This window comes from Euprymna scolopes, chromosome 46 (genome assembly GCF_053919585.1).
Source record: "Euprymna scolopes isolate OS-2025 chromosome 46, ASM5391958v1, whole genome shotgun sequence".
Lineage (NCBI taxonomy): Eukaryota > Metazoa > Mollusca > Cephalopoda > Sepiida > Sepiolidae > Euprymna > Euprymna scolopes.
Genome location: NC_136527.1, coordinates 142,149,139 through 142,166,363, shown reverse-complemented (window position 1 = coordinate 142,166,363; position 17,225 = coordinate 142,149,139). Strand labels below are relative to the sequence as shown.

The window sequence follows — 17,225 nt, the reverse complement described above, 5'->3', positions numbered from 1 at the left end:
GGAAATTGATGTTGAGTGGATTGAGGGTGAAAACCAACTTTGTAATGTGTTAACAAAATTGGAGCCAATAGCTCCAAGTTATGTGAAGTGCTCCAAAAAGGACATTTCTAACGAGCTATATTGATCAATCACTTAAACTTGTGAAAAAAAAAGGAGTCAATATAAAGGAAAGGTTACTATGTTTAAGTTTTAGTAAACTAAGTTTTTTGTTTGGTGATGGAGGTACTCTACAAAGTGATCGGTGTGTAGGATGATTTAATTTTTTAGTTTCACTAATAACTATTTGTTTCGGGAAAGATGTATGCAGGTGATATGAGTGAAAGGTAATGTGTGTTGCTCTTGGGAGCCTTTGGGAACGGACCAATCTGATGTGTAGCAAACAGAGAGAGAGAGAGAGAGAGAGAGAGAGAGAGAGAGAGGCCGGCCAGATTGTTAAATTGTCTCTAATTCTCTCTTTTGTTGTAGATGCTTTGTGTGTAGAAGCACTGGTAAACCTCTTCCAAGACATAACTTAATCACAAGAGATTAACAGAAGAAGTCTCCGAGCAACAGAGACTGTTCCAGTTGCTTACTCAGTGAAGGAACTAAGGTGTCTAACAGGTCTTATTTCAGCATGGTCTGTATTCCATAATGGTAAAATATTATCGCTCTTTTTATATTAAGAATTATTTCATAAATGTTTATCTACCAAGTTGATCTTAAATATTGTATAATCAATCCATTATATTATCATTTTCAGTCCCCCACCCCTAATTTCTGGCTCCCATCTTATCTCGCAATTACTTATAACGTCACCAACTAACTTCTGAAGTACCCCCCCCCCCATCTGATTTTCTTTTATATCATAAGTTGCTTAAAACGTGATTAGTTAAAGTTCAGAATAAAATCACGCTTTCTCTTAACGGTTAATTTAAAAAAAAAAATCTTCTGAACGCTATTAAAAGTTAAATTCTTCACTAGTTTGCAGTTTGGAGACGGAAGCGTTGTTGTGATAAGTGATTTTCTCTACTAATTCGCACTTTTTATTTTTAGATTCAAATATTAATAACTACATTTTATTTCAGTATTTAATTTATGTATTTCTGTTGTATTAAATGCTAGCTTTTTTTTTTTCTCGTCCATAAATGTTTATTTATCTACCGAGTTGATTGCAAAAATAGATTACCTAATTGTACTCATTTTTATTTCGTGAGAGGGGAATCTATCACCATACTTTCCCTTAAATACGTCAGTTGGACTTTTATTAAGTACAATACTTAATAGTTTTTTTTTTTTTTTTTTTTAATGGAGAGTAGAAAACGCATTGTGGATGCGTTATCGGCAGCTCCTGTTACTCTCGCTTCTTCTTATTTGTCCCTCAGTCCTCATTTTTTAAATGAGTGATTTTTCTGACAAAGGGAGAAGAAAAAGCTGTTTTCTAGGTTGGCAGTATTTTTGCGCGAACAGTTGGCAGAGTTGGTGGAAATTTTCTGTTTCCATGTCTATCCTTGTAGCCATGTCACTAGTAAGGGTGCTGGAGGTAAACGTTTTGTCTGGGCTGATGTTATCCGCCTGATAGTCAGGGACCCGAACCTTGGATTAACCACTAAGGAGGCTGTCCTATCAGCAGGTGCAAAGTACTGGGGCTGCTGTATTGCCATTTGGTGAATGGAATCTGGACCATGCAGTAGCTTCTGGTGGGGCCTCTCGATGCCATACTAGTGGGTAATTGTTACGGCTTTACCTTATCATGTGCTACAAAAAAAAAAAAAAAAAAAAATTCTTCGTTTCTTTTTCTCTCTTAGTTTCCCCTCTCTGTCCTGCTCTAAGTAAATCTGTCGACCTAGTCCACAAATTCCAAAATTTCATCATGACAAGTTTCAAGAAAAAATACACGATTAAACCCGGTTCTCCAACTTCCAACGTAGACCCCTACTACCATGTCTCCTTCTCCAACATCAGGGGTCTTCGTTCTAACCTTCCAGAGGTTGAAACCCAATTACAGGAGACTAAACCAGACCTTTTATTTTTAAGTGAAACTGGCATTGGACAGGCTATTTCCCTAGATGAGTTTGCAATTACAGGATACTCTAACTTAACTTCTAAATCTGACCCCCAAGATCGCCATGGGCATGGAATATGTGCCTATATTAAAGATAGCTTTCCATGTGGGAGGGACATCTCCAGGGAAGATCCTAACTTACCCTATATGTGCTTCCGGGTTGCTTTAGCTCACACTACTGCATTTATATTTACTCTCTATCGCCCCCACAACAGCGGAGTTACTATCTTTCAAAGCATATCTGAGAAAATTGACCAAGTCCTTTCTACTTATCCTTCAGCTAACATTCACGTATGTGGAGACTTTAATGTTCACAACGTCGAATGGTTGACCCACTCAAACAAGACCGATGATGAGGGGAGATTCTGTCATGATTTCTCCATTGCCTATGACCTCACTCAGATTGTTCAGGAACCTACCCGTGTGCCCGATAATGATGGCCAGTATGTGAGCCTACTAGACCTTTTTCTCACAACTTGCCCTGAACTATGTTCAGTTTCTGTTCTGTCGCCTCTTGGATCTTCCGACCACTCTGTTATATCAATTAAGATAAAAACGAAATGTAATAAGTCCCCAGACGTACCTCTTCATCGTACAGTATATCGATACACTAAGGCTGACTGGGATAGCTTCCGTACATTTATATCTGATCTACCTCTGCATTCCATGTTTAAAAAGGATGTGTCCTCTATAGTATTAGACCTAACTGAATGGTTAATTGTAGGTATTGACCATTTCATACCCTCTAAAAAGTTTCAGCAAAAACCTAACAGCCAGCCATGGTTCTCTCCAGAATGTGCTGCTGCCATTGGGCACAGAAATCACTTTTTCCACTGATTCAAACGTAATAGATGTATGGAAACTAAAGCCGTTTTCAGGACTGCCAGCAACCATTGTAAGAAAGTAATAAGGAACGCAAGAGAGTTGTATGCTCAATCTGTTAAGTCCAAAGTAGCTGAGCAGCAGCTTGGTTCCCACCAGTTTTGGCAAATAGCAAACAGAATCCTGAACAGAAGCGTGTGCTCCATCCCAACTATTATCAATGGACCTGAGGTAATCTCGTCAGCATCAGACAAAGCCAAACTCTTTGTCAAGAACTTTGCAGCTAATTCTACCCTTTGCGACCAAGACCGCCAACCCCCAATATTTCCTCCTGTATTAGAAAACACGCTATGTGATATACGTATATCTGTACGTGATGTTGCGAAGCTAATCAAAAACCTTGATTCGAGTAAAGCAACTGGCCCTAATGGTATTCCAATTATAGTACTCAAAAAACTTCAACCTGAACTAGCGCCCATACTTACAAAACTGTTTAAACATTGTCTTAAGGAGAATAGTTTCCCATCTCCCTGGAAAATCTCATCAGTATGCCCTGTATTTAAGAATTCAGGTGATCGCTCATCCCCCTCTCAGTACAGGCCAATAAGTCTCCTGTGCGTCATGAGTAAGTTGCTAGAATCTGTGTTAAATACAGAAGTAATCAAACATCTCAACAAAAATTACCTTCTTAGTGACACTCAATATGGTTTCCATTCTGCTAGATCTACAGCAGATGTCCTTACAGTTATATCGCATAGGATTAGCAAATCTCTCGACGGTGGCAATCTTTCTAGGGCAATTGCTCTTGACATATCTAAAGCCTTTGGTAGGGTATGGCATAAAGGTTTACTTCATAAGATCGCTAGCTATGGTATAGCTGGAAAAGTCTTCTCAATTATTAAATCATTTCTTTCTGATAGGTTCATAAGAGTAGTAGTTGAGGGGCAAAAATCAGAAGCTCACAGTATTAATGCCGGTGTCCCTCAGGGATCCATCCTGGGCCCAACTCTTTTCCTGATCTACATTAATGATCTTCCAAATCATATCCTTACATCATTTGTAGACATTTATGCTGACGACACTACCATTTATGGTACCACATCTAAGACAGTAAACGACCAAGTTCTCTCCAATTCTCTCTCCTCTGATCTTGAGCACGTAGTACAATGCGGAAAGGAGTGGCTGGTTACTTTTAATGCATCTAAAACCAAGCTTCTCTCTTTACATCATCAACATTCTAATCCACATTTGTCATCAATTGAAATGAATGGCTCTCGTCTTCAGGAGGCCTCAAGTTTTGACAAGCTTCTGGGCTTGACCATTACTCCTGATCTTAAATGGAACACGTATATCAAATCTGTTGCCAAGGCCGCTGGAAAAATGGTGGGATCTTTCTATCGATCCAGTAGATATCTCACTGCTGATGCTATTCTCTATCTATATAAGAGCCAAGTACGTCCAAGGATGGAATACTGTTGCCACATCTGGGCAGGAGCTGCTAGAAAGGACTTGTCCTGCCTTGATAGAGTTCAAAATAGACTTCGTAGCCTCGTAGGAGATGTCCTTTTCTCCTCCTTGCAACCTCTATCTCACAGAAGAGATGTTGCGAGTTTGTCTCTGATGTATCGTTATTTTCATGGAAAGTGTTCAACTGAGCTTCAATCTATGGTCCCCCCTCGCCAAACTTTCACAAGAAACACTCGTCTAGCTGTAAACACTATCAATAATTTCCCCCACTCTTTATCTGTGCCTAAACCTAAACGTAGATTCCATGAACAAAGCTTCTTTCTTAGAACTGCACGCCTGTGGAATTGTCTTCCGTTTTCCTGCTTTCCGGCTGACTACAATATGGTTGTGTTCAAGTCTAAAGTAAATAAGTTCTTGATGAGCCGTTCCATATAAGTTATTAAATTTACCAAATTTTCATTACTAATGATTACTATATTGACCAATTTCTACTGTACACTCTTTAACCCTTATCCTTGAGTGGCCTCTGGGCCTTGATAATGTGGTGATGCCTTTGTAAAAAAAAAAAAAAAAAAAAAAATTTAATTGCCTTAAATTTAATTAAGAATTTGTTAGGTGTAAATAGAGAAGAGATAAAAAAACATCCCCTCCCAATAATAAGAATGGCTTTTTAAATAATAATGTTTTTATTTCAGAATTTGGAATAAGCAGTTTAGTGATGTGATTTTTGGAATATGAACTCTGAGGGATAGGGAAATTAAATTTTATTTATTACTAGCCTGAGTGCCCGGCATTGCCCAAGTGTTTGGAGGTGATTGTGTTGAGCATCACAAAAACCACATTTACACTGAATATTGGAAGCTGGGCCAGAGTTATTAGAAGGAGCAGTGCTATTTGATGCCTCCGTTAAGTCCGAGTTGTTTTGGTTTCCAGAGTTGCTTTCGTCTCTTTCGTTGGCTGTGACCAAAGAATACAATGTTTCCTGCATTTTTAGCTGGTCTCTTGTATAGCCACGACCTGCAGATGCAGTTTCTTGTTGCCCTCCTCCTGCAGGAGGTGCAATACCATGAAACATTATCAGTATAACTGGAAATGTTTTCTCAATCATTAAATCATTTCTCTCTGATAGGCTCATAAGAGTAGTGGTTGATGGGCAGAAATCAGAAGCCCACAGTATTAATGCTGGTGTCCCTCAATGGTCCATCCTGGGCCCAACTCTCTTCCTGATCTACATCAATGATCTCCCAAAACACATACTTAAATCATTCGTTGGCATCTATGCTGATGACACGACCATCTATGGCAACACATCAAAGGCCGTAAATGACTAAATGCTCTCTGATTCTCTCTCCTCTGATGTTGAGTGTGTGATACAATGGGGAAAGAAGTGACTAGTTATTTTTAATGCATGTAAAACCAAGATTCTATCTTTACACCATAAACGTTCTGATTCCCATCTGGCATCAATTGAAATGAATGGCTCTCATCTTGGGGAGGCTCCAAGTTTTGACAAGCTCCTTGGATTGACCTTTACTCCTGATCTGAAATGGAACATGTGCATCAAATCTGTTACTAAGGTCGCTGGAAGAATGGTGGGCTCCTTCTACTGCTCTAGTAGACATCTCACTGCTGATGCAATTCTCTATCTATATAAAAGCCAAGTACGTCCAAGGATGGAGTACTGCTGCCATATCTGGGCAGGAGCTGCTAAAAACAGCCTATCCTGCCTTGACAGAGTACAAAATAGACTTCATAGCCTAGTGGGTATGCCCTTTTCTCTTCTCTGCAACCTCTCTCCCACAGAAGTGACATTGCGAGCCTGTCATTGTTTTATCATTATTTCCATGGCAAGTGCTCGCCTGGGCTCCAATCTGTGGTCCACCCTCGTCAATCTTTCATGAAAAACACCCGTCTAGCTTCAGAAATCACTGTCAGTAATTTTCCCCATTCTTTATCTGAGCTTAAATCAAAACGTAGATTCCATGAACAAAGCTTCTTTCTTAGAAGTGCACGACTGTGGAACTCTTTTCCGTCTGCCTGTTTTCCACCTGACTACAACTTGGATGTCTTCAAGTCCAACATAAACAAGTTCCTGATGAACCGCCCCCTTAATTAAGACACTTTATCAGATCTCCATTACTAGCGATTACTATAATACTACCCCATTGATTACTGTACATGTAATAACCCTTATCCTCGAGTGGCCTCCGAGCCTTGATAAGTGGTGACATCATGTAATATTAAAAAAAAAAGAATCACGAGAGATGTCTTCATACATTTCGGGTAATATTTTTGGACGCTTAGCACGAAACGAAAGCATACAACGTCACACGTCATCTCTTATTTCCAGCATCACAAAAACCACATTTACACTGAACATTGCAAGCTGGGCCAGAGTTATTAGAAGGAGCAGTGCTATTCGACGCCTATGCTAAGTCTCGAAAGACAAAGGATACTCCCTGCTCATATAACTGTGAGGCAAGGGTAGCACAATCTGCAACCACATCCTTTATTGCGATTGATTGAGTCCAGTGGCAAGGAAAAGTCCAGAACGGCTGGAAACAATGCCGAGATAAGCGGAGAGAGTACATAAAGCACCTGGAAGTTGCAAATGGTCGCCCATCTGGTAATGGCCAGGCTTATCGTTGCTTAACTTTGGTGATCTGATGAGAACCGGTGTGTCAATGTGATTATGTTTTACGTTGAAGTGTTAGGATTAGTGTTTAATAATGAATAATGAATGCATTTTGTTTGCACTTAAAGAAAATGACAGGATTTCTATTTCCTTTTTTTATTTGTTTTTATTTTTTCTGTTGTGATGAAGTAACTACACAAGCACTTTAAAAAAATTTTTAGATAGTGTTTTTAAATAAATATTTAAAAAAAATTTTTTTTTAATAGTGTTTTAAAATAAATATATTTAAAAAAAATTTTTGAGATAGTGTTTTTAAATAAATATTTTTTTTTTTTAATTTTTTAGATAGTGCTTTTAAATAAATATTTTTAAAAATATTTTTATATAGTGTTTTAAAATAAATATATTTAAAAAAATTTTTGAGATAGTGTTTTTAAATAAATATATTCTAAAAAATTTTTTTAGATAGTGTTTTTAAATAAATATTTAAAAAAAATTTTTTTTTCAGATAGTGTTTTTAAATAAATATATTTTTAAAACATTTTTGGAGATAGTGTTTTTAAATAAATATATTTTAAAAAATTTTTCGGAGAAAGTGTTTTTTAATAAATATATTTAAAAAAAATGTTTGGAGATTGTTTTTTTTCAATAAATATATTTTTAAAAAATTTTTGGAGATCGTGTTTTTAAATAAATATATTTTTAAAAAATGTTTGAAGATAGTGTTTTTAAATAAATATATTTTAAAAAAATTTTTGAGAAAGTGTTTTTAAAAATCTTTTTTTGGAACAAATGTTTTTAAATAAATATATTAAAAATTTTTTTTGGAGAAAGTGTTTTTAAATAAATATATTTTAAAAAAAGTTTTGGAGATAGTGTTTTTAAATAAATATATTTTTAGAAAATTTTAGGAGATAGTGTTTTTAAATAAATATATTTAAAAAATCTTTTCGGAGATAGTGTTTTTAAATAAATATATAAAAAACATTTTTTTGAGAAAGTGTTTTTAAATAAATATATTTAAAAAATTTTTTGAGAAAGTGTCTTTAAATATATTTAAAAACATTTTTTGAGAAACTGTTTTTAAATAAATATATTTTAAAACATTCTTTGAGAAATTGTTTTTAAGTAAATATATTTAAACATTTTTTTGGAGATAGTGTTTTTAAATAAATATATTTAAAAAAAGTTTTTTCAGGAAGTGTTTTTTAATAAATATATTTTAAAACATTTTTTCAGAAAGTGTTTTTAAATAAATATACTAAAAACAATTTTTTGAGAAAGTGTTTTTTAAATATATTTAAAAAATATTTTTTGAGATAGTGTTCTTTAATAAATATATTTAAAAAAATTTTTTTTAAATAAATATATTTCAAAAACAATTTAGAGAAAGTGTTTTTAACTAAATATATTTAAAAACATTTTTTGAGAAAGTGTTTTTAAATATATATATTTAAAAATATTTTTTTGAGAAAGTGTCTTTAAATAAATATATCAAAATAAATTTTTTGAGAAAGTGTCTTAAAATAGATACATTCAAAAAAATTTTTGAGATAGTGTCTTTAAATAAATATATTTAAAAAAATTTTTTTGAGATAGTGTCTTTAAATAAATATATTTAAATCGCTTTCTGAATTTTTTGCGAGTGGCGTTTAAGAAATTGCGATATAAGAGAACAGCGAGGGGGTGTCCTCTGAAATTCAACTAGTGCCGTTATAAGTAAATTCAACATAAAATGAAAAAAAAAACAGAAATTGAGGGTTGGTCTGAAAGAAATATAAAATGGTTGAGTATGCTATCCTTAAGATCTACTTGGTAGATATAATAAACATTTATGACGAGAAAACGCTATCATTAAATAAAACAATCAGGAGATAAAAATATAAATTAAGTACTGAAATAGAATGTAGTTATTAATATTAGAAATTAAATATAAAAATTAAAATACACTTATCTCGAACACGCATTCGTCTCCAGAGTGCAAACTGAATGAACTGAATTTTTAAAATAAATATATTTTAAAACATTTTTTGAGAATGTATTTTTAAATAAATATATTTAAAAAAAATTTTTGGAGATAGTGATTTTAAATAAATATATTTAAAAATAATGTTTTTTTGAGAAAGTGTTTTTAAATAAATATATTTAAAAAATTTTTTTTGAGAAAGTGTCTTTTAATAAATATATAAAAAAAATTTTTTGAGGAACTGTTTTTAAATAAATATATTAAAAAAAAAATTTTGGGAAACTTTTTAAATAAATATATTTAAAAAGTTTTTTGAGAAAGTGTCTTTGAATAAATATATTCAACAAAAATATTTTTGAGAAAGTGTCTAGAAATAAAGATATTAAAAAAAAAAATTTGAGAATGTATCTTTAAATAAATATATTTGAAAAAAAAAATTAGGAGATAGTGTTTTTAAATAAACATATTTAAAAAATATTTTTTGAGATAGTGTCTTTTAATAAATATATTTAAAAAAAATTTTTTTGGAGAGAGTTTCTTTTAATAAATATATTTAAAAAATATTTTTTGGAGATAGTGTTTTTTAATAAATATATTTAAAAATATTTTTTTGAGAAAGTGTCTTTAAATAAATATATTTAAATTTTTTTTGAGATAGTGTTTTAAAATAAATATATTTTTTTGGAGATAGTGTTTTTTAATCAGTATATTTAAAAAAATTTTTTTGAGATAGTGATTTTTAATAAACATATTAAAATAATTTTTTGAGAAAGTGTCTTTAAATAAATATACTTACAAAAGTTTTTGGAGATAGTGTCTTTAAATAAATATTTAAAAAAATTTTTTTGAGAAAGTGTCTTTTAATTAATTATATTTAAAAAAATTTTTGGAAATAGTGTTTTTAAATAAATACATTTTAAAAGATTTTTGGAGATAGTGTTTGTAAATAAATATATTAAAAAAAATATTTTTTGAGAAAGTGTCTTTAAATAAATATATTTAAAAAATATTTTGGAGATAGTGTTTTTTAATAAATATACTTAAAAAAATTTTTTTTGAGAAAATATCTATAAATAAATATATTTAAAAATATTTTTTGAGATAGTATTTTAAAATAAATATACTTAAAAAACATAAATATATTTTAAAACATTTTTATGGAGATAGTGTTTTTAAATAAATATTTTAAAAATTTTTTTGAGAAAGTGTCTTTAAATGAATATTTTTTATATTTTTTTGAGAAAGTGTTTTTAAATAATTTTTTTTTATTTTTTTGAGAAAGTGTTTTTAAATAAATATTTTTAAAAATGTTTTCGAGAAAGTGTTTACGTAGATATTTTTTGATAAAGTGTTTTTAAATAAATACTTTTTTTATTTTTTGAGAAAGTTTTTTTAAATAAATATTTTTAAAATTTTTTGAGAAAGTTTTTTTTTTTTTTTAATAAATATGAGAAACGTGTAATAACTCCCAAAAAGGGATTTATTTTTTAAAAAAATCATAATTTAACTTTTGGTTTTAACTACTTTTTTCGTTTTCAGTAGGGACATGGGGAGAGTGCATTGCAATTTCAGGATCTAATCGCAAATAAAGTTTTTTTGTTGAGAAATAAGTATAATTCATAATGACATAAAATAGTTAAATAGTTTTTTTTTTAAATCTATATATAAAAGTAAAATTATCTCTGTGTGTGTGTGTGTACATTTCCATACCAAATAACTCTGTCAATTTTCGGAAAATCTTTTTAATCGGTTTTCAGCCAAACATTTGGCTGTTAAGAGGGTGCGACATCCCTGCGAAAGCCTGCGGAGACTATGATGCCTGGATTAATAATGGATGGTTGGTTCCATACCCAAAGAAGGAATTGGGGCCCCCAAAGGGCCTGATCCCACTAATGGCGGGCATTCAGCAGAACCAATAAAAGGTGACACCGGTGCTCGACTATCGGGAGTTGAATAAACATGTAAACCCATTTACGGCCCATGCAGACATATGTACCAAAAAGTTGAGAGAATGGCAGCAGGCGGGATCAAATGTATAGGTGTTGGACCTTCGCAAAGCATACCTTTAAGTAAGTGTGCACAAATCGCTGTGGCCATACCAAACAGTAATGGTCAAAGGACAGAGGTATTGCCTGACCCGCAATGTGGTACCATCCATCATGCAAACCATTCTTGATGCTATCCTGATAAATGCCAAGCGTATACAGCAGGCAACATATTGACAATGTATATGTGGGCGAAAGTGTTGCACCTGCAGCACATGTGAAGGACCATCTCAGCAACTTTGGACTTCTTAGCAAAGAACCAAAGAAACTGCAGGATGGTGCCCAAGTGCTTGGTTTGCAGGTGTGGGGAGAAGATAATGCTCTGTCTTGGTGAAGAGAGAACAAGATCCCAGACATATCTCATGTCGTCATGCGACGAAATATATTTTCACTTTGTGAGAAGTTGGTTGGACACGTTCCCGTGAGTGGTTGGCTTCATGTTGCTGTGGCATTTATCAAAAGGAGAGCATCTGACGTCATTACAGGGTGGGACGACAAAGTAAATTATGCCCTTCTCAACATCATGATCAAGGAGGTTCTAACCAGACTCCAAAAAAAAGATCTGGCGCAAGGCAAATGGTGCATCGAAGGCAAAACTCTTGACGTCTGGGTCGATGCAAGCTCTCTTGCTACTGGTATTGCTGGTTACGTTGAGAAAAGGACTCCCAACATATCAACCGAACAGAACTTGATGCCATCATTAAAGAAATGTGTAGAATAATCAAAAGAACTGTGTTAGTCAATAACACACAACAACAACAATAATAGCAGCAACACTTACCAAGGGTTCAGCTCATGCACAAGACAGACATCAGATTGAGCTGGACTGACGGCTTGTATTTATGTACAAGCATATCCAATCAGGTGATTCAGCCAATCACAATCCAAGGAATAGACTGGCCCATGTGTGCACAATGGAATCTCCCATTGTGCCATAAATAGTTCTCCTCTTTCATGAGAAGTAACTTTACTCTCCGTCTGACTACGACTTTATCGCTCAAAATTTGTTGGTTCGTATATTGTTATTCTGCACGTTATATTGTTAATATTTTGTTATCACCTTGTTAAATTTGTTATTGCTTATCTTCTTCTTCCCCCGGCACCACTTTTTCAATTACCGGATTCTTTTTTTTTCTTTTTTTTAAATTTTTTTTTGGACTGTTATCTTTCTCTCCTCTTGTTATACGCCGGCCATGGCATCTGCCAGCTGTGTGCCGACGGTTGAGGTGAAGGAAGATGAGGCATTAGGTGGATGGACAAAGCCACCAAAAGTAAAAATTGATGTAGTTAAATTTGTCGAAGACGCAAAGAAATGTGTTGAATTTACAACAGAAACGGGTATTAAGTTGGAACAACCGCGGTTACAGGAGTTTGCTAAGAGGACTATTTCTCTATTTGTAATAGACCGCAAAACCAAAAAATTAATTAGATCAACGAAAGATGTTGTCACCAAATTAATTGCATCAGCAGGTTTAAGAGCTGAGCGGATTACAAAATGTAAAGGATATAACACATGGGCAGCTCTTTTTAAGACGGAAGACGAATGCATAGCAATGACAAAAAAAGAAATTATTACCAACGAGTACGTTCTGAGGATGGAATACTTAGGAAGGCGAAGAACTACAGTGTCCATTTTTGAAGTTCCTGGTGCTGTCCCCGGGGAATACCTAGCCGCTTTCTTACTTAAGTTTGGGGACATAACCGGAATAGAAGAAGACCATTATAATGGAGTATGGACTTTTGACATTCTGCTTAATGCAGAAGCATTTTTACGTATACCTTACTACCTGGAGGCTGGAGTAGAGAAGCTGCCAATCGTGGTCGCAGGCAGAAGACCAGCATGTTGGATATGTGGGGAAGTCGGCCATCTCACTTACACATGCCCCAAAAGGAAGCCAGCCGTAAAAGTTATCCCTACAAATGAACGGAAAATAGGTTATGTAGAACCTAAGGACAATTCCCAGACACCAGCAGAAGAGAAAAATGAAATCACACCTGAGGAGTTTGAAAAGACTTTTAATTCAGAAAAACAATCCCCCAAAAAGAAGGACAACTGGACACTCATCCCTCTTTCAAAAAAATCCCCACCCAAGACTTATGCTAAGTCCCTCTCTAAAGAAGAGAAAATTGAAATTAGGACAAGTAAAGACCCAGGGGGCAATAAATTTAAAACCCTACTGAAACTAAAAGAGACTCTTGATGAGAAAAGGAGAAAATCTGAGGAGAAAGAGTTCCCTGAATCCCTTTTCCCTGAAAAACCGACCTCAAAAGAAAAGCAAATCCCTCGCAAAGCCCCCCCCCCCCTTACTAAAGCTTCTCTGCCCCATAGAGACACCAAAATGACATCTCTAGGTTCCCCCTCCAAAAAGACCCCCAAACCGTCACCATTCTGCTCGCCAAACAACACGCCCAAGAACACCCCTCCCCCTTCTCCAATGAAAACAGACATGCCCCCTCCTCCCCCCTCAGATAAGAAAAGACATAGAAGCCCCTCTGTAGAGACTGAATCAAGGAAAAAAAAACAACAACCCTTCTTTAATGGGAAGGATGTGTGCAAAATCACGGCAGAAGTAGAGACCATAATGAAGTCCCATAGCAGGAAAGATTACAGAAACCTCCTCGCTTTCAAATCATACCAAAAAAAAGACATTACTAACCCTGAAAATTTTAAAACAAACCACATACTAACAGTTGTCAGGAAACGCGAGGAGGCCAAAGGACTATGGACTATGCTGGAGGAAGCAAACTCTGCTTTCAACCTTTATCCTCCAGCAGCCTATTTCAACGACAACGAATTAATCGAAATTAGAAAACGATGTGTTGGACGGGTCCCCATCAAACTCCATCCTTCACTTTATAGGGCAGTTAAACTAACCTTCCCCCTAGACATCGGCGGTCTGTCCCCTGACGGGTCTATCACCACTGAGATGACCACTGGATCATTGGGGACAGCTGTCGGTGTCTTGACACCGTCTATGTTTGATTAGGTTTCTCAACCCTAAGTAACTCAAGATGGCTTCCTTAAGATTAGCTAGTTTAAATGTCCGAGGGTTGAGGGACGCCTCTCGTAAACTTCGAGTTGCACGCGACCTTCAACGCCTTGGTGTGGATATTTGTTGTATACAGGAAACTCACTTCATTCCTAGTGATTATCAGGGTGTGCTCCTTAGAGACTTTCAGCTCTATTCAGCACATTATGATACCCATGCAAGGGGGGTTACTTGGCTAGTTAAGCGCACTCTTGATGCGTCGTGTGACCCTATTTATGCAGATCCAGAGGGAAGATTACTCGTTCTAGATGTTACCGTAAAGGATGTGGCATTTCGTTTTATTGGGGTTTATGCGCCCAATAACCGTACTGAGCTAGTTTCCTTTTTTCGGCGAATCGAGCCTTTCATGAATTCGTCTCGACGGTTAGTTTTAGCGGGAGACTGGAACGCGGTCCTGGATCCCGAATTAGATCGCGGGGTTAATACCAGAAGGGATACTAATCAGAACCGGGATGCTAAAGCGTTTCGAGACTTTGTCGACAAGTTTGATCTTGTCGATAAATTTCGGAACGAAAAACCCGGGGATTTAGCATGGACTTGGACAGGTAGACGCGGCTCCGATTCGGTGCAACTTTCGAGTTACATCGATCGGTTCTTAGTTAGGAGAGTCGACTTAGGGCTTTTAGACTGTCCAAGTTTTCATAGTATAGTTTATTCGGACCACAGGCTTGTCCGGGTTCGAGTAAACTTAGATAGTGTTAAACCTAGGATGGCTAGTTACTGGAAGTTCAACACGTCGTTGTTCGATGTGAAGGACTTCCGGGAACAGCTTCTACTAACAATACAGAGGGAATTGACGGGGGCTATCATCGGGAATAAGTGGTGGGGCAACCTTAAAAAAGTCATTAGGTCCTTCGCTGCTGATTTTAGTCGCCGGCTCAAACGTAGTTCTAGAGCAGCGAAAGCGGCGCTAGAAGATAGATTAGAAAGGGCGGTGGAGGAGGGGGATAGTGCTAGCTATACTGTAGTTAAGGCTGAACTGGACTCCTTGGATAACAGGGAGGACCAGGGAGTATTAGTTAGGGCTAGATTAAAAAGAGCGCCAAACGAGGCAACAAACATGGCCGCGTCATTGCGTGCGGAGGAGTTTCGACGTTCTGCAGATCGACACATCGCCAGTGTCACATTGCCGGACGGACGAACCGTAACTTCAAACGACGGAATCTTGGAGGGTTTTCGGACTCATTTTCAGGAACTTTTTACCAAGGAGGCCGGTCTGACTATTGAACAGTTTGACACCTATTTAGCCGACTTTTCTCGCCTGGAGGCGACCGAAGCAGCTAGGTGTGAAGGTAGCATAAAAGAGGAAGAAGTCATTGAGGCCTTGAAACAGGTCGGGCTAGACAGGACCCCTGGGATAGATGGTCTGCCCTACGAGGTGTATTTGAGGCTGTCGCCCATTTTTATCCCTTTGCTGACCGTACTTTTTAACTCCTGGTTTAGGAACGGGTGCATACCTCAGTACTTTACCAGGGGGATCATTAAATTGTTACGCAAAGATAAAAATGGAGGGGATGGGATAGGTAATTTCCGGCCCTTAACGATGTTAAACACAGAGTTAAAGATTTTGGCCAAGATCTTAGCAAATCGTCTGCAGATTGTCTTACACCGTCTAATAAGTCCCGAACAGACTTGTTCTGTTAAGGGTCGGACGATTCAAGACAATTTGCACACGATACGCTTGATCGTAGAAAAAGTCGACACAGAAGCCGCGCTGATCAACTTAGATCAGTCCAAAGCATTCGACAGAGTAGACCATCGTTACCTAGAGGCTGTTCTTCGCTCGGCTGGGTTTGGTCCCCAGTTTCGCTCTTGGATTTGCCTCTTGTATGCCAACCCTGGTGCTATGGTAGAAGTGAATGGGGTGAGGTCGAAACCCTTCATGTTAACAAGATCGATCCGTCAAGGTTGTCCATTATCCCCAATGTTATATGTGCTGGCGCTTGAGCCATATTTGCGCCAGCTTCGGGTGAATCCGGTCCTTCGCGGGATTACTTTGCCAGGTGGCTCTACCCCGGTAAAGTATACCGCCTATGCTGACGACGTGACTGTGCTTGTAACGAGCAGTGCCGAGATTAGAGTCGTTGACATAGAAACAAGTCGGTATGCCAAGGTCACAGGGGCCATAATTAACTACGTTAAGTCTATTGGCTTACGTATCGGTACCTGGAGGGGTATGCCCCTTCAGGGACCCTTTGGTTGGACTGATGGGCCATGCAAGCTACTCGGCGTCTGGTTTGGCCCCGGTCTCCAGCTGGAGAAAAATTGGTCGGAGGTATTGGAAGCGGTCAAGGTCGCATCTCATTTGTGGGCCTTGAGAAATCTGTCTTTGAAGGGTCGGGCGGAGGTATGCAATTCTCATATCTACCCCCTGATCCTTTACCGTCTATCAGTACTTCCACTCCCGGAAACCACACTAGTTGATCTGGTGCGTGCTCTTTTTGCATTCTTATGGCGCGGAAAGCAAGCCATGGTTACTCGGGAGGTCTGTTACCTGCATCCGTCTGAAGGCGGTCTGGGTATGCCTAGTGTGCTAATACGTAGACACACTCTTAGGCTGATATACCTGGATCGAATGTGTACACCAAGTGAGGGAAACGGTGTCTTCTGGATAGAAGACACTAAGAAAGCCTTTCCGGCTTTGGAGAGTGTGCATTCGGCTAGAGGAGAGGCACACAAGTTGTTCCGAAACGAGTGCCCTTTCTATCGCGAGTGTCGGCAGGCCTTGAGATTTCTTCTACGGATCCAAGAAAGCCTCTCTGACACCCAGCTGTTGTCTCGCAAGGCGCTATATCGGGCCTTAGTGAGGGGATCCGTTCGAGACGAAAAGATTGAGGAGTTCGGTTTTACGAAGGAGGAGCGCCGCTTAATATGGCCTTGGGCGCCTGGGTCGAGCTGCTTCGATAATTACGAGGCATCACTCACCTGGCTGGTAATACGAAATGCCCTCTGGGTCGGCAAAAGACTTTACGCAGCGGGTTTTACGGAGACACCCAATTGTGTCCGATGCGGAGAATGGGAGGAAGACCTTGATCATGCTTTCTTCCACTGCGCCATTGTTCGACCGTTGTGTGAGTTAGTTGAAGGCTTCACGGTTCGCATGCTGAGCGAGCGGTTTTTTGTGCTGGAGTCGGTTTCCCCGTGCTGCAACTGGGCACCGACCATGAAGAAAGAAGAACGCTATGTTTTTCTGTGTTTA

General features: G+C 37.1%; 1 protein-coding gene across 1 annotated transcript in view; it reads left to right on the top strand.

Annotated features, from left to right (window-relative positions):
* The window catches only part of LOC145270218 (uncharacterized), a 115,754-nt gene that overhangs the window by 80,924 nt on the left and 17,605 nt on the right, over positions 1-17,225 (top strand). The window lies entirely within an intron of this gene.